The sequence below is a fragment of the Strigops habroptila genome, chromosome Z, assembly GCF_004027225.2.
Source record: "Strigops habroptila isolate Jane chromosome Z, bStrHab1.2.pri, whole genome shotgun sequence".
Taxonomy (NCBI): Eukaryota; Metazoa; Chordata; class Aves; order Psittaciformes; family Psittacidae; genus Strigops; species Strigops habroptila.
The window spans coordinates 16,910,283-16,933,724 of record NC_044302.2 but is presented as its reverse complement, the minus strand read 5'-3'; the positions used below and the strand labels follow the sequence as shown (position 1 = coordinate 16,933,724).

The following is a 23,442-nucleotide window of genomic DNA, read 5'->3' as shown; positions in this document are numbered from 1 at the left end:
TACAGTAGCCCTGAGACTGGAATGCTAATTTCTAATGATGTTTCAGTCACATTATTTAATTTTTAATATCAGTGAAAATATGATATAAATAAAATTTACCACCTTTTGTGATCTTTTGCAGAAAAACCCACAGGTGAATGAGAGGACATCTAGACTGTGTGTGTTTAGACACAGGATATGATTCTTAGATATTTAGGTGTGGTACAAATGACCTGTCAGAAGAAAAGTCACTGCTGCTTTATCTGCTGTAGCCAGGCCCGATATTTTCATTGTCACTAGGGCTGTGTTAGGGGAAGGGAGAAGAACTAATTACATATCCCATATCTATTCCACCAACACTAGCATAGGAAGAATTATTTGAGAAATGAACTGCAGAGTGAGATGGCCTTCTTATCAACAGCTGTGTGCTTCATGACGCATTGGTAGAAAACCTTCCTCAAATATATCATCAGCTTGAAGTAGTATATGTTTATGATATTCCAGAGGTCAAGTGTTACACAAAATTCTGTACCATCAGGTACTTTTTTTGTTACTGAATGATAGTGACAGTATTGTTCTTTTCTTAGATATATTCAGACTGCCAATGTAATGTTGTTATAGGTTGTTTAGATGAGGCTAGTTTTTTCTTCAAGGCAAAAATCATACAGAGCTCTAAGCAAGTAGTAAGAGAACCAAGAACCCTAAAAACAGGGTGAATAGTCATTACTTTAAAATGAAGAATACAAAACTGTTACTCCCTGTATCTGCTGGTGTCTAGATTTCATATATATTTAATTCAAAAAACTTTTAAGATGTTTTTCTCAAAATTTCTCTTCAGATTCTCCAGTGGAATCAGTCACTTAAATATTTGAGTATGGTTATGTCCCTGATGAAAAGAAAACAGCTTTTGGAGCCATAGGTCTATGACTTCAGAAATTTTCTCGGTGGGTTTTTTTTTTTTTTGTAAGGAAAATGTGCTTTTGGAGCTCCCCAAAAATGAAGCTTTTCTATTCTCTGTACTGTTAGCTCTATACATTTCCAAGGTGTATCAGTTTAGGCTATGATTTATCTCAGGGTGCCTAACAAATAATTCTTCAGTATTTTTATAAGACAATCCACCAAAGAGAGAAAATTTGTTAAAATTTGCTGGTGAGAGTAAGATTTGGCCATATAGCTGAATAGGCAAGATGAAAATTAAGCATTGTATACATAATTCCTAATTTAGTTAAATTAGAGCAAACTAATGCTGCTTTCGTTCATGTTTCTAAGGTTGGGTTTTAGGTTTTTTTTTTCTTTTTCTTGCTTTTTGTTTCACTTTTATATAAGGATACCAAGTCTCCAACTAAACTGAAGAATGATTTTTGGATCATAAACTTTTCTGTCTACTTTATAGTAATTTATCATACAACCAATTTAAAGCTGAAGAGAGCTTGAGAAAAATGAAGAATACTTTATTATTCTAGATCACTCTTTTAAGATTAATGTAATTCTGTTGGAATTTAGAAGGAAGTTGAGGAAAGGAGATGCATCTCTCTATTATTATAGCTCTCTTTTCTGTCTGTCACTTCTGAGGCATGCTGCGTTCACCTATCCTGTCCTGGATATACCTGTGCTCTTTTTCCTGGAGGTTACTGTATCATTGATCTCCCAGGACAATTAATCATGTAACTGTTCTCAAACTCTCATTTGGAGTGAAGTGAGTTTATCAGAGATGTATTAGTCTAATTCATTTTTGACTGAACCAGAGTTAGGGATGAAAATCTGAATTAATATTCTGGACCAGCTAAGAGGGTAGGAACCTTTTAAATTGGAACAATATGTGTGAACAGCTGCAGGTATTTATCACTTGATTGTCATCTATTTTTTTTCCATTTACAGGATGATACACAGGTTGTTGACTGGAGTAAAATCTCCACTATTTTATTACAGAAGTTGTATTATGATTATACATGTCTCAGAAATGCATTGTAGTTAATGACAGTCATACTCTCTGACCCATGTGTTTTTTTTGTTACTTTGACTAAAAGAAAAAAAAATCTAATTACAAACCCCCATTAAATATAATGCAAAATAATAGATTAGAATCCAAATTAACATTAGACTATTAGCCTAAAGCAGCTAATGCAGTGGCTGAACTTTGCAAAAGGATTTTAATAGAGCTTTGACTGCCTCTATTGTGGATCTTTTACATTAAATTTACATTAAACACATTATTAAGAAAAACAATAATCCGGTTACGTAATTCTGATTAATCACGTGAAGTATTGCACAATGAAGTTGGAGGGGAAAGTTCATTCTTTTTGTTTTGATTATCATTTAAGGAGACAAATCAGGTTCATGTATTTGTGGCGTTCTCTATTAAGCTGCAACTATGGCCCTGACTTGGGATGCACAAATTGTTTTGGTTGGTGCGTTAAAGAAAAAAAAAAAAATCATAATAGAATCTTCTTATATTTAAAATGATATTAAGAATCTTACATTTGTCAGTTCTTGCAGCAATATCATTTTCAGAATACTACTGTGTATCATTTCTTGTTGGTGCATCTTCAACAACAACAGCAGCCACCCATATGAAAGGCCAGATTTTTGAATGAGCTTCGCACCTGATGGCTTCCCTAAATGAGCCTTGAAAAGGATTTCAATACAGGTAACAAATATGAAGCAAACTTTTTTCCATACAACCTTTTATTCCAGATACAGGCAATATCTGTTTGTAAGTAGAGCATTGGTCATTAGTCTCATGATATGAACAATGGACGAATGTTTTTCAGTGTGCTAGGTTAAGGATTGGAGATCTATATTCCTTAATAGAAATAAAAGAATATTGAAAATTAACCTGATTTTATGCAATGGTAAGTAAAAGCCATCATGGTACAAGAATTCTGTTTCAAAAAGTTTACAGATTAATGGATTTCAAAAGGTTGAGAAACACTGACCTGTACAATAATAGTAGTAATGGTTATTTGATGCCTTCTAATGAGATACACAAACAGCCGGTAAATGTTTCAGGAAACCATCTGCTGAAAGGGGGGTTCATAAATTTCAGCCTTCTGGGATTAAGATGACTGCCTGCAACTCAGATACAATCGTCTAAGACAGATTTATGGCTTAAACCACTTGTTTGATAGTAGATACCAAAGTATTTCAGAGATAAAGCATGGCTGAGGTTTCTAGTACTTCTGAAGATGTATGTTAGGAAGCTGAGGACCCACTTCTGTGTTAGGGACTCCTGAAGGAGACAACAGGATGAATCTGCAAGATAGAACTGTTCCAAAGCTTCCAAGATGGCAATAATTCTGCCCATGCATGAAGCAAGCTTCAGGCTGGGGAACTTAGTACACAGAAATATAACATCTTTGAGATGTTAGCAGCCACAGGGGTTAAAAAAGCTTTCTAGACTGTCTTAGATTTAAATGCCTAAATTTAATTTTCGTTCTTGTCCAGATCTGGGCCAGATGCACTATGATGAAATGGGTCACATACATATCCAGGCTATATATCACCAGAGGGCACTGCTAAACTGGAAACTAAAATTTTATTTTGATGTGTAATTCATGTTTATGGAAAAAAGCTGCTTTTATTCTGCTTCAAATATTACTATTTAAATATATATGTATTGTTGAAACTAGCATATGGCTGGTTTTAGAAGCAATAAGAAACACGATATTTTTAACTGGAGCAAGGAAAAGAACTGTAAAACATGACTTTTGGAGTTCAGAAAAGAGATTTTGCTCCGAATTGCTCAGACCCTAGAGGTATTTTGTTAATGTTTGTCCTTAAGAACATGACAAGATTAAAAAATAAATTATTTGATGAGGTATTTGACATATTCTGTGCTTAACCTCCTCAGAACCCCAAGTTCTTTCTTTTAGGTGACTGCAAAAGGCATGCTTTGTGTCTGGCCTATGCTGCTCATCCAGGGAAATAACAGTCTTCCTTTAAAAGCTCTGGCCTGTGTCATGTATAGAGGCATGGCACACAAAGAGTTACTGTGATTTGCATAAAAATGCCAGTAAAGTGCAAACGCTGCTTCATTAATATGAATGAAGTTCACAGGATATTTACAAATTACACAAAGGCCCCCATTTAAAAATATATGTATTTGATGCAAGTCACACACAGTGTGTATCTGAAGCAGTTTCTGATACTGGCATAACATGGCGTGACAATAAGTAAATATAATGGTTGTCTTCATCTTCACTGACACAGGAACTCGGATTGGGTACTGACAATAACAGATGTAGCGCTGGATATTAGTTGAAATGAACTCCAGTATAGTATATCATGGTAATAGGCTTTGTCAATATGAAACATGCTGTAAAAGCAAGGACTTAAATCTGCATGAGGAAGTGAAAAAAGGGTCAGATTGAAAAGGATGGGTCTGTAGTGATGATATGAGGCTTCTGCCTTCCCAGGAAGCATGATGCACCGTACCTAGGAAATAATGAGAGTACGTAGCATTAAAAGTGCTTTATTAATGAAAGACTAGTTTCTCATTAGTCTGTGATAATGAGAAAGATGATGTGGCTGTGAAAATAATAACAGGAATCAAAACTATGGTCTAGTACACAGTAAAATCATGTAAAATTATGTCAGGCATTAAGACTTGCACATAATACAGCATATACAAGTAAATCCATAGAGGCTTATGCACGAAAAATGATGCTTATCTTTCTTTTGCACTTGTGAATCACCCACATGAGAGTGTATTTTGTCATGAGCTAAATGAAATATAAAATCTTTCTCTGGATGTTATGTATTAATCATTAATTTTTATGTTATGAAAAATAGAGTATCTACAGCTAAGTTGGAAAATGAATTACATCAACTTCACTTAAAGCTTAAAGGCATTTATTTTAAAATACTGCAATCTAATTGAAGAACACAGTGCTCTGGTATCATAGCTATTTAGCTTCTTACCAATGAGCTCATTTTTTCATGAAGAATGAAATTCCTAACAATCCCACAAATTAAAATGATATGAGGACTGGCCTGGTGTTTACACTTTATTACTAATCATAAACCTAAATATCAAACTATAATTTTATAACTGTTCAGATTATTCAGTTAGACTATGTGAAGAATGAGAATTTGAAGAGTTGGGTGGTCTGTATTTTATTTTAATAAGAGGCAAAGCTATATTTTTCCATGGATTAAGTCCAACACAGAGAGAACTGTCAGTGTGAAAACAATAGAATTTATCTCCACTGATGTAGCTTGACATATGAACAAGAGCCTGAATTGTTGCCATGGCAATAAATGTGTAGGACTTATGCATGCATTTTCTGCTATAGGATTTTGATTAATGGCATTGACTAAATAGTCTGAAGTAGAAGAAACACTGCAGCAGGCCTGAGAATAGAGATGGCCTGAAATGGGTATGCACACCCTACTGCACACTTTTACTGGTAAAATAAGCTGTGGTTGAAATCTGAGTTGTTAAGTCTCCAGTAAAGTATAAATTGAGGATTTAGCGCTTACACTTAGTGTGAGAACTTAAAATGAAAAGACGGTCTCTTGAACATGAGCTGTGTTGGAACACTTTTCTATTTTCATATATGATATTTCTTCTTTTTGAAATGAATGGTTTGAATGATACAAATAGTTCTTTTCCATTTTAGTGACTGTGTGCTCAATACAGGTCTTGTTTCAGAAGACAATAAAGTATCTAGCTTTGATTCATTCATTAAGGTATTGAAGCAGTGGGAGAGGAGTTTGTTGGTATCATACTGAGCCAAGGTCTTCACTAGGCATAGTGAAAAGTGGTTTTCTGGGACTTGGGCAAGATGCAGAGCACCTCGTGGGAGGTAGCTTTGTTAAGGGAGTGGTCAGAACTTACCAGAAAGGCCCCAAATCACACATCCTTAGAATTCAGGTAGATCTGGTTGAAAATAACAAAAGTGTATGGTTTGTCTGTATTTGTGTGATTGTATACTTAAATGGAGTGCATTTGTAATACTAAATATATTAATTGTGAAAGAAATGGAAAGTCCTAACTAGCGGTTTAAAAGCTGTACTGGCACTGATTTTTCACTGAATTCTGGAGGACATTATCACTACTAATGACATATATATGTAGGATTTAAAAATAAATTAGGGAATTTTGCAACAAAAATCAAGCAATTCTAACAGTTAAATGAAAAAATCTCTCATCTATGATTTTAAATATATTTTATTCCCACATTTGTTCATTAGAAGAGTTATTTGAGTTTAATCAAGGGTTCAGCTTTTTCTCCAGCTCATCATCTGTTCCTAATCAACCCTGTCAAAATCAGACTGCTGAGTTTGTGACGCTGGTATCATTTCTATGGTAATAGGATAGTTGATGAGCACAGTGTTATTGCCTCATTGTAGGATGGGGGAAAAGAAAGACTGGACTGTGTGGGAGGCAGAATTAACAGGGACACAAGTGTTTCTTTAGTTGGAGAAAATAGGAGCATGGGAAATGATGGCCAATTAAAGGTATTTTTGCGAAAGGGTTCCCTTTCAATTTGCCTCAGTGTGAAGTTTCCAATGGTTTTATAACCTCACCAGTACCTTAAGAATACTCTTAGAAATATTAATTAATGTTTCAATACTTTTCCATTATACCTTACATTACAGTCTCTTGATTTGGGCTTCAGCAATTGCTCATTGCAAACTTTTAAGGCAAGAAGAAGCTAATTACTTTGAAGTTTTAAAAACCTGTGTTTACCTGATCCTCCTGCTCCCAGCCTCTTACTGGAATCATCTCTCTCACACTGGCACATTTGTCTCCCCAGTGGGACATGGTAGTGGTGGTGGAATATGTTCCTCATCGTCCAGCCAGTTTCTTGGGCTTCTGAAACAGCAATGAAGGAGTCTTAGGTTGATCTTCATGCTTGAAAACCCGGAAGCAGAGGGAAAAGCTTTTTAAAATGAGACTACCATATTGGTTCCTGGATCCCTCAGCTGTATAAGTGCTGCTCTTTTTGGCCAATATACTATCTGCTACTGACAGTGTACTTTACAGATGTAACTTTGCCTTTCTGCTGCTTTTTCCACACCTCTTCCAGAGCAATTAAGAAGAAAAGGTGTGCAAAGACAACCCAGAGAGCTTATTGTAAGGATAAGAATGTTTTATTTCACTGGCTTGTGCTTTGGGAGTGTTGTTATGATGTCTGGTCCATTAATTGTGTAACAGCACTTTTCATGACTTCCAAACCTCTGCCTCATTTCAGGACTCAAAGGGTCCAGATTTTCGTTTCATGTAGCATGATAACTATCTCCCCTACCACTGCCTGAGGAGCCCTTCAGCTGTGCTGTTCTTAGTGTAGGGGGACCATCCCTGGAAAAAAGGATTCCATCTGAAGTAACTGTAGTTAATATATCAAACAGTGCTGGGACGAACCAGCAGCAAGGAATACAAAGCCACCTAGCTGGTGCTGACGTTCGTACTGAAGACCTAACCAAAAAAGATCTTGGAAGTACTGCTTTACTTTCATCTGATCATGAATTGGGTCTGTCTTATGTGAGAAAACTAGTTCAAATCCATTTGAACTTATGTAAAAAGCAAAAGTCAAAATAGCTGTTCTGTAGTCATTCATAGCTTGCTAGCAATGAAAGGATTCTTCATGGTGCTTACCAGTATCTGAATATGGATAATGGGTCATGTATAGAAAAGCCTCAAATTCATTTCGTCATTCATCTCCCTTGGACTCTCCAGGGGAAACTCCAGTTCAACTCCCACTGTAGGCCAAAGGGACTGTTCGTCAGGACTAGCGATATCTTAGCACATTCATGTATTTGATAGGTCATCACCTTAATAAGACCATGAGAGGGCTTCCAGCTCTCAGGCAAGAAGAAAGACCAGACCAGTTATCCCAATTCAGCCTCAAAAAATTCCAAAGCCTGCTAAAGGACAGTGGAAGTGAATGAGAAGCTGAGGAGTTTATGAACCATCCTCATTGTACATTGTCCTTTGCATGCACTAGCCAGCAATAGGTACTGTGATCAACACTGGTTTTCAAATGGACATCCTTTCCTTATTGCATAGATTTGCTCAATTTTTCTGACCTCTGTTGCCAGACGAGAAGCTGGGGTAGGATTTCAGATGTTCTTTCTCATGAGAAAGAACATGAGAATAAGATGAAACAATTCCTTCTCCAGAGGCAATACTGAAGTTGCATGACAAATTTGCTATTACCCAGTTTTAAATCTATTTTTGAGAGAAGCTAGTTAATCTGACATAACTAAAGCAAATGTCCTGGGCCTGCATGATGTTTTAGGCTGGGCTGTGGAAATTAAACCATACATGGAGGATCCTGCACAGGGATCCCAACTGTGGGGAACATACCTTCTTGAAAAGTTTGATGCAGCTGATCCCTTCTTCCCCTCAGCTTCTTAACTGTGGAGCCCTCAAAAATCAAACCTGTATTTAGTCCCTTTCGGGAATTACTTGATACTAAATTCTGTGTCTGCACTATCTTAAATGGTCAAAAAGTGATCCTTAGCAGAAAAGAACACATGGAAGAGTTCACAGTTGTGCATGACAATAAGCTGGCTCAGTCCATAACTTGATCTTAGATTCTGCCGTGCAAGTAGCAGCTCAAGAAACATTTTCTGTCATCACTGGTTAGCCAAATTCTACTCTACCCTGGAATATAAAAATCTTGCCTTGGTTTATAATACCTCTGTCACCTTTCAGCTGAATTTCAGGAACATAGGTGAAATCTTCAGTGCTGTGTTTCCTTAACAGATGAACTTTCCGCAGTCAGGATTAAAGTAGACAGTTAGAGAAGATTGCAGTTTCTCAGTAGCTGCTATGAACTATGCTGTCAACTCTCTCAAAGCAAAAAACTAACCCAAATCTCCTACCACCAACTCAGACTGCCTCAATTTCACTGAGTAACACATAGCACAAAAATAATGACTTCGTGGAAAATTATTTTCTGAAATAAGTTTGTGATTTCAAGTATTACTGGAGGTTCCTCTGATATAAGAATGGAAAAATCTACAGAGACAAATTTTCTTGATCAGCACATTTCGGTACTTGCCTATTATGTTGCAGCTTGGTTCTTTTCACCTTTAAATCCTTTGGGTTGAAATTCAAGGTATTGCTTTAGCTCTGTGTTAGATAAGAACTCAGAATCAAGGTCTTGCAAGTCTGACATGTACATTCAGTTTCAGACAAGAATTTTTACTTTGTTATTTAAGAGGTAAATTTTTGTTTGCAATCACCAACTAATATTTTTTACTGTTATCACATCTAAAGTCCCTTATGAAAGCCAGATAGCCTTTGCACCATCTAAAATTCATAGCTGCAAGGTCCATACCCCCCAATAACCTAAATACAGAGTGGGGAGTTAGGTCTTAGATCAAACAAATCACTCACTGGAAAATCAATACCCTAATTTTTTGGTGGAATTGGATTTAGGTAATCCTCCTGCATTTTTTTCATGGAAGACCTGATTTTTTAAGGAATTTATGCAATTGAAAGGTAGATACACATGTAAGTATGTCTAAAAATTATTATAGTCATCCATTTACTTGTTAAAATTATTATATTAACTGTTAAAATATTCAAGAATCTTCAATTAAAATTAATTTTAATATATGTTCCTGAAAGTGGCGTAGCACACCCAGGAGGTGCATGCATATAAAGAATGTGGAAAATTAGGGTGGGAGCACAAAACCCACTGCTTGTTTCATGTGGAAATGCACACTGTATTAGCTAAAGAGATAGCCATGGGAGTATACCATAGGGAAAATTAGGTTTGTTGTATCTAGAATTCATTCATCCCTATCTATACTTCCATTAGTTATAAGTACTCTGTCTATCTTAAAGAGCTTTGTTAGTGTCTCAAGCACAGGTGGACTGAAGGACATTAGACCAGTGCAAAACATTTTATTCAGAGACATCAGCTTAAGCAATGGCTTGCTTAAGTATTATAGCTGTATGTGCCTAGGTTGTTGCCTGCTGGCTGGCTTTCAATAAGGATATGTTCAGCAAAGGTTGAATGGGGTGGGAAGGGCAGAAAAACATCTGAGACAAGTCAGATAATATTCTCCAGCATGACCCTGGATGTAGCAGAACCCAGACATATCTGCAGTGTTCATAAAAAAGACACTGACACATGAAAACAAAAGACAGGGTTGAATCAAAGAAAGGCTTTTTATCTTCAAGTCCATTCGTGTAAAATCCAGATTAATATAAAGAAAAACTTTTACAACTCATCACCCTTTAGAGCCAACGTCTGTTGGTTCTGACGCAATCTTCTCTAAGCAGACATACGAATAGACAAATGCTTCTAAAGTCAACTGCTTGGCACACTGACATGGGTCTGTATAAAGGCACAGCTTTGTGGATAGAGAAACAGCAACATATGATTAAAAGATAATGAAGAGTAGGAATGCGAAATACTTTTAGAAATCTAGCAATCTATCTTTGACACTAATTTTCCATGTGTATAATTAAGAAAACAGGACAAGACAATAGAGATGTGTGATATTCACTAGTGCATGGGATTATTTTTCCATTTTTTTAATCAATAAAATAGGTCACTGATAGTCTGTGAATTTTCCTGGGTGAGATCTTCTGTGAAAGTACTTATTTTCTGAAAACAAGAAAATATATGCTGGAAAATTACCCTGTTTATCTCTACTGATTATGTCTGCCTAGCAAAAATGTTTTTAATTGCCCTTGCCTTCTAGAGAGGCAGTCCTTATCATATCACATTATCATGTAATCTTCCAGGGCCTATAATACAGCATATGGGTTTATTAGTGGCTAACATGAAGTGACACGGTTTTAACTCTACATAGAGCTAGTGAAGATGCTTGCAGCCTTTAGGATTGACATGGATGATCAGTTTGAGAGCTAATGATTCCTATTTTTAAAATGTACAGAGCTATCTTCAGCAATGTTCACATTTTGATGGAGTCTTTTATCCCTCTAAATCAAATTAAATGCTAAATTACATATTGTAATCATATATATTGTAAATTTTAGACCACAACAGGTTTTAATGATAGATTTTTCTCTCTAAGGAAGTATCTTTGATCCAGTCTCACCAAACAAAAGAGCATGCCTTAAAAAAAGAAAAAAAAAGAAGGGGGTGGGGGGGGCAAAAAAAAAAAAAAAAACCTGTTTCATTTTATATTGGAAAAATACAATGTGACATCTGGAGAATAAATTGTTCAGTCAGCCAGAAATACGCCATGTAAAAATTGCTTAGGTTTCTGTAACAAGATTATTTACTGCGACTGTTCACCTATAATACAGCACACTTCTGAAATGGACCTTTTATGAAACACATCAAGCACTGTGGAAATGTATTCATAGCATTAATCTACAACACTACACACTTTACAACACTTTCAGAACAGATTTTGAAACTCAGATCATCTAATGAGACAGAAAGTTTTTTCTTTATAGTTATTCCAGTCACGTTTTACGCTAAGCCCTCAGGGTATTTAATGTAATGCAATAGGTTTTGTTAGAAAATACAAACAAGCAAAATGTATTACTTTTCAGATGACTAGTGAGCTCACTGTTCTGTGTGCTTATTTCCACTGCCTATAGGTAAGGCAAATGCCATGTGTATCTTTTGCTCTAGAGCTTTATAAATATTGAAGCACCTCAAAATATGTCAGTTTCTAATCATAGTTTTTGTATAATTAATGGCAACAACCTGATTATGATCATACTAGAGCCAAAGAAAGGGCCTGATTCAGAGAGAGTGGAATTGATTTGCTATAGCTTTAGGTGTCTCTAGTGAAGTAACTTCGAAAAATGGAAGCAATGAGAAGGATGCATTTGTGCCTTTTTTTCCACATTAGGTCTGCAAGGAGCTGTGTATTTTCTGCGACAAGGTGGTTTCTAAGTCTGAAATCATATGTACAGAGAGTGAAAGCTGATTCAGGAAATATCCAGATGTAAAAATGAAAAATTAAATTTTATTGCTGATGTCTGGGAAGAACTAATGTCTAAATCCCAAGCAAGACGACAATGATGAAACGGATTTTTGCCTGTAAGATAGGTTACAATGAAGTTGCAAGAATGTAGGAGGGGTTTCTTGATATGTGATTTAGAAATCACAGCATTCAAATTGTGAGGTAGACATCGAGTTAGGTTCTTACTGCGACAGAATAAGTGATGGCCACAAAAGTAGGTATTTCTGTTTCAAAACACAGAAGGCAGTCTTTAGTTGCTGTCTCGCCTGAAAGTATTCTCTTGACTGGTAATAACTTTACATGAATCACATGTTGGAATGCTTGATTCAGCCATTGGGCCTGCCGTATCTTGGCAAGTCGGATTTGTCCCAAAACATTTTTTCTCAAGAAGTCCATTATAAAATTCCTGAACTGTCAATTGTCATTAAGGATATAGGTCATAAGAGAAACCAGCTGGAGCATAAGAATGCAGTGTAAAGGCAAAATGTATATAAAAATGCACTCATTTTACAGTTTAGCTTCCTGCATGTTCCAGCAATGTGGTTCATAGGAAGATCTCAGCATAGGTAAGCAATAGGTCTGCCATCAGGCTTTAGGATATGCAGTCAAGCCTGTCCACACTTCTTGCCAGTTTAACTTGCTTACTATGAATAGCAGTCCAAAATGCTCATTAGTTTTACAGTGTAGGATATTAACTTAGAGATTGCAACAGTGGTTTGTAATTTCTTCCAATACTTTATATCAAGATACTACATTTTCTTTGCTGCAAGATGATACCATATGGAGAAGGCTGAAATTCACTGACTGAAGGAAATGGACTATCAGTTCTTGAATTTTAAGTTTCTGCTACTGACTCAGCAGTAGGTTTGAGAACTTGCATATCACCTTGATAGTCTAATGAATTTATTTTGACTGTGGATTGTACAGTGTTTCACATATATAAACTACTGTATTAGTGGTTTTGCTTTTATTTTTATTAAAGCAAAGCTTTATTAGGAAATAGGAGAAATTTATGGCAGCGTGTGGTAATTGAGGGATGATATTACCAGCTAGAAATTGTCATCTGTCGTCTTGCTTTCAAAGATATTTCTTAATGTTTCTTCTGTGTCTTGCCACTTAAAATTAAATCATTCCAAGATTGTGAAGTATTTTTCGTTAGAAGCCTTCTGATGTTGTCACTTTTGTCAGTCTTCAGATGTTCAATTTTTGCAATGCTCCTGATTTCCTGCAGATTTTATTCTTTCTTCACAGAATGATTCATGTCTTTTTCTAGAAGCAGTGTCTACTGTATGTTTATTTCTTCTGTCACCAGAATACCCATGCCATTAGAAGTCATACTGTTTCCTGTAATAAGTTATGATATTTTTAAGTACAAAGAAACCAAAGGTTATCTCAACTGCTGTTACAACATTCCTTTTATTTTCCACCTTTATTTTGCTTGACTGCTTTTACACTCCACTCCATTTTGCATTATTGGTGCCTTGTATGTCTTCTGTCTGTTTTTAGTTTTGATTATGTTTTTGCTTCATGTCCTTGATTTTCCATATACAAAATGACTTTGAGTTTATTGTTAACTAAGATATATATGGAAAACTTACGTGTACACTAATATATGCTGCATGTAGTTATGAATGGAAATGAATTATGTATGACGTTACATAATACATATCCTAAGACACTAAATAATAAAAAATAAGTAAAAGAACTAGAATAAAGCAATTGCTTTTCCTAATATCTACTTTTATTGTCAATCACCAAATAGAAAACTGAATCAAACCAACTCAGGGAGAAAAGTGCCACCTTTTCATGTAGAAATTCCGTTATACCCCTTAACTTTCCAGCTAAAGTTTCCCCAGGACTACTGTGTTTCTCATCTCTATGCCCCAGTAGTTGGTGCTGCTTGGGGCAGCCTGGCAAATTGTGTCAAACTAAGAAACACTTTGGGTATAAAAGCTGAAAATAACATAAGAAGTTATTCCTTTGCTCTTTAAATTTCCCCTCATTTGGAACTTGATCTTTCCATCAATAATTGGAATTCCAGCTCTGTTATGAAACACTTCACAAGAGGTGCACTCTATCTTGTCCCAAATTCTCTATGCCTATGACAAATTCTCTATGTCTCTACGTCTATGTTGAAGGGAAAAAGACCCCAACTATTAAGAAGATACCAGCTCTTCCTATATGGTGGGAGAGGGAGCTAGGCTGACCCTTCGCCTATCACCAATCCAGATCTTTTTCTACTGCTTTTCAGACTCAATAAATCAGGTCTTTAAACATGCGATCAGCAAACTAAATATGAAGCTCAGTAATCTAGGTAGAGAGAATACAGGGATGTAAGTAGGGCTCCAGATACTACTGATGTTTCACTGTACAAGTGAATGAAAACTAAACCAGCTTGCTGAATATGGGTATATATCACAGTAAGAAATAGAAATCAAAAGAAAGTCAAGCTAACTTTTTGCACTACTAAAACTGGCGAGTCTTTTTTATGAATGAGCCACTGGAAAAACTGTTTCCTTGTACACATTCTACAGATGGAGTGCAGCGAGATGAATTTGCTTGTGGGTTCATGTTGATAGTGTTAGACAGCCTTTACAACTTCCAAAGATTTTTCCTGTTCAGTTGTGATCCTGCACTGAACTGATAATATTCCTTCTGTATTTGGTAATCCTCGGTCAGCTACTTGGGCTTACAAGATCAGTAATTTATTTTATTTTAAACCAGAGCCCAGTATTAAAATAAAAATCCCTAGTAAAAGGACCTGAAATGAACAAGCTTCTGCTCTGCAAAACTTCATATGAAAAACATAAGTAAGGTTGTACTATCATAGAAACTATATTATAAAGTATACTGTAAATCGGTCCCTGCATAGCAAAGTGAAAAGCCTACAGAAGGGGAAAGATTGTAGATAATACTTAAAATAGGAAAATATGTATATTCTGATATTAATAGTATCCATATGTAATAGCCAGTAGAGCTTTTGTATCTATATATGTTACACATACTGAACAGATTGATCTAAAATCACACAACTCTATTTTCTACTCTGCTTCCCCTCTCTTTGAGACAGTTGTAATGAATTCAGTTGTTCTGCTCTAGACATTTTGGTACAGATCATCTACAGAATAATTTGCAGCATTATGTTGTAGTTTAAATAAATGTTCCCTTGAAACAAAAAAAACCCACTGCTCTAATCATTTATTGATTCACTAGTACCGAAATACTATAGATCTCTGGCACAGGGTAAATTGGTATTTTATATCTGATGCCACATTGCAAAATATTAGCATTCAGATTAAAACAAGTGCCCTCTGCCAAGAAAAGCTCGATTTAGGGCCAAAGCAATTGGATTTTGAAATACATTTATGCTTATTTTTTAAAGCATTTCAATTTTGGGAAAATGAAATTGAGGATAAGCTTTTTGCTTAGTACTGTGTACATCAGGGGTTTACCCAAGGGGATAAAAAACAAGCCATGAAGTTAATTTAGCTTCAATAGTAGACAAAAATCTCTTGGCTCTTACAAGCAATGCTAAAGGTTGAGAACAGCTGCAGATCTCTTAAAATCATGCTTTTTCTGCAAAATCAGGTTTTGTATTTCTATATAGACCATCTATTTATAAATATTTCTATGGCTATATAGCTTCCTCTTTATAAAAGGGTTATTTTAATAGCTATTTGATCCACATATAATTTATTCAGTTTATTTCAAGGTCAGGATTAAATTTAAAGAGAAAAGTGTCTAGAGAGTGATATTTTTCTTAGGCATTACTTCAAAAGGTGATCTTTCCTGGGAAAATCTAAGTGGTTTGAAATACTATCTGTGTATTGAAAATACTTTTTATTAAATACTTTGGATTTTGCTCTGACAGGTAAGCCAACTGTGCTGTTTTCACTTTTTTTTTTTTTTTTTTGATGAAAAAGCTAAGAGATGGTGAAAACCAAAACAGTTTCTTCAGTGTGCAGTTTTGCAAGCACTGCTGAGCAAAATCTGCTTTTGTTTTATAGAATTAAAACAGTATTTTTAAAGGCAGAAAAATCAGTAGAGAGAACAAAAAAGTTGCAAGCTGCTTAATCTACTTTTTCTTTTAGTAGAGTTGAAGAAAATAGGTGTTGGTTGTGTCTAAAAGAATTTTTATAGAGATAATTGTTCTTGCCAAGTGGAAATTTGAAACACTTATTGAAAGGTGCTGCCATTAATATTGAAAATGCTATCATGTATGGATTTTCCAGAAACTAGATTTTTGACTAAGGAGTATAATTTAAAACTACATATGATATTTATGTATGCCATACTAATTGAATTATCAGTAGAAGTTTTTGAAGTCCCTCAGAAATTACTATTTCTCAGAAATGTTGTTTTATGTATGTATGATTTCATGCCATGAGCTCAGGTTGGTTTTTGCTTTTGAGTACAAATCTCCTGTATACACTCTTTTGAGGAGATGAAATTTATATATAATATTCCTTACACCACCTCGGTGTCACATTGCAGGAGGCAGTTTGTCTTCTGAAATTTTCCAAGTGTTGTTTATGCTGAATATTGTTAGCTTTACACAAGCTATAGTTACCGTGAAGAAGAGACAGAGCAGTGTGTTCTGATCTGCTGACCGTTATAGATTTAATTTTTTTTTGGTAACCTTTTCTTCTTATGTTTGCCATAAAAAAATAGTAAGTCACACTTAGCATTTTTTTGTTGCCAATTTAATTAGTTCAGAAAGAGGCTGCTAGTTTGAGGGTTCAGGTTTGCAGATTATGTGGCTGATTTTTGTCAGTAGTTAGCTTGCAGAATTGCTAAGTGAGTATGTGGTAGCAGCACAGCATTAATGTTTCCAAGTATTTCTAAGTGTTCTAATGAACAAATACTACCGATACAGTTGTATTAATGGCTGTGACCTCAGTGATGTATTTAGAGAAATAGTAAATGGTTTAGTTTTTGTAAAAACATCTTAGGTGATCAGTTCATCATAGGCTTAGTAGAACGGTTGTAACACCACATGCATTCTTCATGCCTATAGTACCTTTCTACCCCTTCTTCTACTGAACATATCTTTTGTCACAGTGTATTAGTGCACAGAATGTGACTCACACCAAGGCTTTTCTTTACCAATTTCCATTAATATACTATTGCTCTTAATAAATTAGTAAATCAGGAATTCTTTTCAGTGCCAACTGCAGTGGAGGCTTAAGTGTTCCATTTTAAGACATCATTTATGAGAAGAATTATCATATAGTGCCAGATATCACAGTATTGCATGCTATAGCCTGCGTGATAGCAGAGCTTGATGTCACCTACTTGGTTGTTTTATAAGTAGAGATATCCTAGCACCTGCCTTTTCACAGCTGCATGATTTGCTTCTCATCATGTCATGATAATACATTTTCACTGCTCATGTATATAATTATCTTGCCTGGTATTTTAAGTTCTCTAGCGTAAAATATCAAGTAGAAATACATTATCTTGTGTTATCAAAGAGCTAGAAAAAAAACCATTAGTTTATTTAAATTCTTGCTTTATTTTTGAGATGTTTTGAAGATAATTTACAGCCACCACCACCTGAGCTCCCTCTCCCTTACACAGACACACACACATGCACCCACATAGTTTTACCTGATAGAGGGCGTAATTTTGACTGTTTCTGAAAATCACATTTAGATATAAACTAGAGAACACTGCTCTATTAAGAACCATGATAGTCATACTGAGTGAAGTAAAAATTCTTGCAAATTTCAACTTATTTTAAGAAGTTAATTAGCTGATTATTAGTCATAAAAACAGATAGACTATAATGTAAGTATTCATGACTAAAGAATTATTGCATTTTACCTTTGGCAGTTGATTAATAATTTTGAGATGAAAGGTCAATTTAGGAATAAAAAGTATTTTTGAAAGGATTTTTCAAGAATGAAGTATGAATGTTGTTTTCTGAAATATTTCAGAGTATAAATATTGTATATTTGTATTCTGAAAAATAAACCATGTTTTATTGTGAATCACAAATGTTTTTGTCCTCAGACACTACTTTGCCACCCCAGCATCTTTAGTTGTCCAGGTGTAATTATCTGGGCAATTCTCAAACTTGCTGTTTTGCATTCAAAATCCACAGTGTCTTTGAAAGCCTGGTCGAGTTAGTAAATTTATTCCAATGCTATTGTATTTATTTTAATTAAATGGTCCTTCAAGTGAGAGAGCTGAATCTAGAACTTCAAATTTGGCCAGAAATCCCACACCCTGTATTATATATCATAATAACCAAGAAAAGCTGGCTTGCAGCATTAATGTTAACCCAGGCATGCTGGTCTGCGAACATGCATCTGTGTTGTGAGTTTCAAGGGCTCAAGCTTCCCTTTTGCTTTATTTATCAGTTCTACCAGAGCTGGGTTTTGACAGCCTTCCCTATTAACACCATGAAGAAAAGGGAATACATGGACCAAAACCCAGAGTTCCAGCAGCACTATGAACACTGTAGGTATAGTTAACCAATATCACAGTAAGGTTACTGGAGAGACAGTTCACTCTAGCACAAAGGGCACACTTACATTGATGTGTTTCCTGAATAATTAGGGAGGTTAAGTGACTCGCTGACAACTACTTCAACATTGCACTGAAAAATACTATAATCCTATAATGATCTACTGTTTTAAGGCCAGAGGAGCAGACAAAAATAATAGCAGTAAAAATAAATTAAGAGCTTTCTTTTGGAAAGACATAATTTTACTTCATAATTCCACTTTTACAATAGATACAGTGTGACGGATAATTTTAAAATGCTGCAGGATATTTAAAATATCCTGATAGTACTGTGAATGATCCTCAAGCAAAAAGTGTAGAAAAGATATTTTCCAGACTATGGCCCTTTCTCTTAAAATCCAGAAAGAGCAGCAATCTTTGACTGGAAAATGAGTATTTACTTTGGAAAATTGCTTGCTTTTTGAATAAGTTATGTTGCACAGGGTAGAATGGAATAACACACATCATAAATTAAATGAATGTTAAAATGAATACTTGATATGAATCCTGGAAAATGTTCTTTGCCATCAATGTTTGAAAAAAGTGGGAGCTGTGCAGAAGCCAAGCCAATTTGTATTGCTTGAAAAGACATAGGTTTCCCACTACCGATGAATTAGCAAACACTTTGGATCAGCTCCATCTTGTAGTGTTGTTAGTGTTTACCTAAAAAACAATAGTGCAAGAAGGTACAGTATGTGATTTCGAGCTAAATCAATACTGAAGTTCAATAAATAATTGTAAGTAAGAGGAGCAAGAAGAAATGAAATTCTGTTGACCTAAACACCTGACACATATCTTAGCTCAGAGCATAGACCACAAAGGTTGTTTAATAGACAGTTTCTGTACACTTGCGAGGAGACATTTCTTTTATTTTTCAAAAGTTCTGTATTCCTGCTAGGCCAAACTGGCAATTGCAGGATCCTCTCTCCAGTTCTGGATCTGTTCTTGCAATTGTCAACCTTTTTCCTTTTTCTTCTTTGGATTCCATTCCATCTATTTCTCATGTTATTCTCTTGCCATTGCAGAAGGGCTGAATTCTTCTCAGTACCTGAAATACTCTGATTTAAACATTTTTATATTTTGTGATAAATTGATCAAGCAGCTATATTCTGCCTCTTCTACGTGAATTAGTGTTTTAATTTTCCACTCAGAAAAAACATGTTCTTTAGGTTACCCATCATAAATATTGTGCATATTATTTGGTTAGAATGGCCAAACATAATTCTTGAGCTCCACTGCCATTGAAAAAGATAGATATCCAATGACATTCCTGGGCCCTGTGACTTCAACACTTAGAAAAGAAATGTAGCAGACCTTTACTCTTTCTCCAGGTTTTTAACTAAGCAATTACTGTACTTTCTAGTATGGCAACTGCTGTATTGGAACATTTCATGATCAGCATTTAAAAAATGATCTGATGACAGTAAAAGTAGCTAGTAAAGATGGAGGAGACAAAAAAAATCTCTGCAAGTTTCTTCCATAGGGAATCTGTCCTCAGCTGTAGTATATATGGATCTAAGCCTCAAACAGGAGTAACTGGGAAGCCCCTTAGTTTGCTCCCTGAGTTATCCCCTTCCCTTCAACTTCCTGACCACAGACTTGTCTTTATCCACCTGGCAGTGTAAACTCATACCTTCAGCTTTATAGCCATGAAGAGTAATGTTTGAAATGTAAGTACCTAGGAATTACTATACTGAAGGAATATGGCTCTAAGTATGGCTGTCCAGGATTCTGACTAATCGAGGTCATCTGTGAAGTGCTCATTAAATTTGTCTTAATATCTGAAACATGGAGATTTAAATCACTCCAGGTAATTCTTTGTCAACATTAAGTAAGATTCCTAGTTTCAACCACTGTGTATCTCAAGAATTTATCTATGTGAAATCTAATCACTCTGTGAATCTTGTTAAATTTATGGCCTTAGCAAAATGCCGTGGCAAGGAGTTCCAAAATCTAATTATGTGTTGTGTGAGAAAAATTACTTTCCTTTTATCAGTTCCTGATTTACCCCATTTCAATTTAATAACTACCTCATTTTATTGTATTACGGAAGAGAAGAAGAAAAGCTCCCAGTTGACCTTCTTTATAGCTTTCATTACTTCTTAATACATTTTTTGTCATGCCTGTTCCAATTTGTCTTCTTTTCAAGAAAATAAACAAAATAAGAGTTTAAATAGCAATTTAGCCTTATCTAAGAGTTTTGCTTTGCTTCCATCATATTTATCTGCTTCTTTGAATCCTATTTCTTCAATATCCCTTATGAAATGGAGAAAATCTGTAGGGTTTTTTAATCCACATTATTTAATTATTTTTCTTCTATCTTAAAACTCTTTTTTTTTTTTTTTTTTCTTTTTACCAGCTCTTGTTCCTGCTACAGACCATCTTTTGGGTCTTCACAATATTGGCTAGGTGCCTTTTCTGTAATATATCAGCTCAGAACTTGCTAAGACAAATGACTAATTTCCATTATCTCCACAATGTACATAAGTTTTCATTTACCAATATTGAATTTTTTTCTTCAGTGGCTTTGACCCAGATTATTAAGCTATTTGAAAGATACTTAGATTTATCTCAGGACTTGAGAAATCTGAATAACTTTATTACCTGTAAATTTTACTGCTTTATTTATTTTTAGTTCATTAAGTATACCAAATGCCAGATTCTGTCATTCTTGGGCACCATTAGTGTTTTGTCAAAATAAGAACACAAGCAGATTTGAAGCTTGATAGAATTACGAAAAAATAAAAGTCAATTCTTTCATAACTGTTTAACTGAAGCACAGAATGAAATCTTTTGTGGCATTTGGACACATGCATTTTTGGACTAAATGAAAGAACTCGCTCTGGCATTATACTGACAAGATCCTAGGATGGACTTTCCAGTCTGGTTTGGCTAAATTAGAGTGGACTCAAGGTTCATAAGCAATCATCCACTGCCAAATCTCATGTCACGATTTCATTCATGTAACTCTGAACAATGTGTAACATAAATGAGCAATTATAACTTAGTGATTTATTATACATTCTGCTATATTTATTTATTTCTCCACCTCCAAAAAAATAGCTGGCAAATTTTATTCAAAACCCGTAAGAAACAGAATGGGAAATTTCATGTTGAACTTTGAGTATATCCTGATCAAGGGTTCTTTCTGAGTTCAAGATTTTTTGTAATTGTCTCCACATTCTGCCTTTGAAATACCAGAGAAAGGATGCCAGGGTGTCATCATCATCATGGCAGAAATTTGCTATAGTTCAGCAGGAAGGCACTGAACTGCTTACAGGGAGTCCAAGAGAGCCTCTTCCTTGCGCATATTTCATGTAACAAATAGGTTACCTTCTTGACTTCTTATATTTCCCAATTCTAAATGCTGTGTTACTTGTCTGATGTGCATCTAAGTCAGGATTCAGCATTATTCTTATGAATTGATTTTATAATCTTTGTCGTCTGTTTCTTGGACTTAAGGGCTCTAAATCTATCTGTCATAGAGCTGCACTGTTCCTTATCACTTAGCACTGCTTTTTCTTTACCTTCCTTGGCTGTCCAGTGTTGCTGGTGCATTTTTGGCACTAAATCTGGCCCTGCTGCTCCCTTGACAGCCTCATTAACTTTATCCTGAGGTGTGGCTTTTTGTTAGTAGCCTTTTCTGAACCCAGTCTCATCAGTAGATCAATTGTAATTGTGCTCTGAAATGGTCTTTGTTGCGATTATTAAAGCTAGAGTATTTATCCATTTGGTTTCAGGGGCTTGGATGCAAGTAATACTGGCTCCTCCTGCTTTACAACCTCCTGACACAAGCAGTTATTTTTAGGTGTGCAACTTAGGTTGTGAACATCTGATGTATAAGAACTGCTTACAGAGCAGGAGTATGTCGTTACAGAGTGTGTACCTACTGTATATGAATGTTCCCATGAATTCCTCATTTTATTTTTCACTGACATTGTATCTGCTTAGTTTCAAGGGCATTTCAGAATGGCAGTGGGGATAGGATGTTGAAGGCAGCTTGCTGCTGACAACTCTAGCATAAGCATTCTTTGTAACATACATAATTTGGATACCAGGCTGAATTTTCAACGGTAATTAACAGGCTGACTAACCTCAGCAGTTGTTTATAAAGTACCTGCAGAAGTTGTTCTCCAGAGGATGGGCATTTTAGTATTGAGTAATTTATACTCCGGCAGATATACTCTGTAAACAGCATTTTACCTAGATCCAACTCCACGTTAAAATTGAATTAGGTACAAGCACGTTCCCCATAAAAGCATTAACAGTAGAATTATTCTAAGAAGATGCTTTGCGGTAAATCTGGAACAAAATAACAACCCGAAAAATAACAGGGTTTATATTTCACATAAACATTTTTCTGGAGAAAAAATATTGGTGAATATATTCTTAATTAATACTCCTGTGTTCCAGCAAAAGTGAACCTATTGCAGAAGAAAAGCACACAGAAAGCATGTTTTAAATATATACACTAGATCCACCGAGCTTTAAAATATGCCAACATTTGGCATGTTTCTAAGGGCATTATGTGAGCATTTGTATATGTAAATGATGAAAAATCACTGCTGCAATAATTTTTTGTCTTGTTTTTATGAAACTCTTGAGGTTAGTTTGGTGGAATTAGAGGCAGAATAATAAGTATGCACACAAGATGGTCAGAAAGTTGTTAGTATGTCTTAGGCCAGAGAGTGAAATGCAGTACTAGCCAGTTTGTGAAACCTTGTATCATTAAATGGTGATCAAAATCACCTCCCAATATAGAGACCCAGGGCTAATGAACTATATCCAATAAGCCACAATCTCAGAGGCATCCTGTTCAAACAAGCTAGGTCAGTGCACGGACCATAGGGTTTGGCTCCTATTTCAGGGTTGGAGGAAAACTCTAAGTGTTCTGGAATAATTTAGTGCAACAGAATTGTAATTTACTTCTCTGACTGGCATGGCTGTTTGGAAGACTCTGTAAGCAGAGGGAAAGCCTCCCTACAGTGAAAACCCAGAGACAAGACGTAACAGTGGCTGCATGTGTTGCTATTGACGCCT

The 23,442-nt window shown here is 35.4% G+C and overlaps 1 protein-coding gene across 3 annotated transcripts in view; it reads left to right on the top strand.

The window, feature by feature from the left end:
- The first annotated feature begins 2,493 nt into the window (after nucleotides 1-2,493).
- The window catches only part of TOX3 (TOX high mobility group box family member 3), a 142,686-nt gene continuing 121,737 nt past the window's right edge, over nucleotides 2,494-23,442 (top strand). For all 3 annotated transcript variants that reach the window (XM_030470226.1, XM_030470228.1, XM_030470225.1), the window contains exon 1: nucleotides 2,494-2,626. The gene's annotated coding sequence lies outside the window, so the exon portion shown is untranslated. The remainder of the gene's footprint in view (nucleotides 2,627-23,442) is intronic.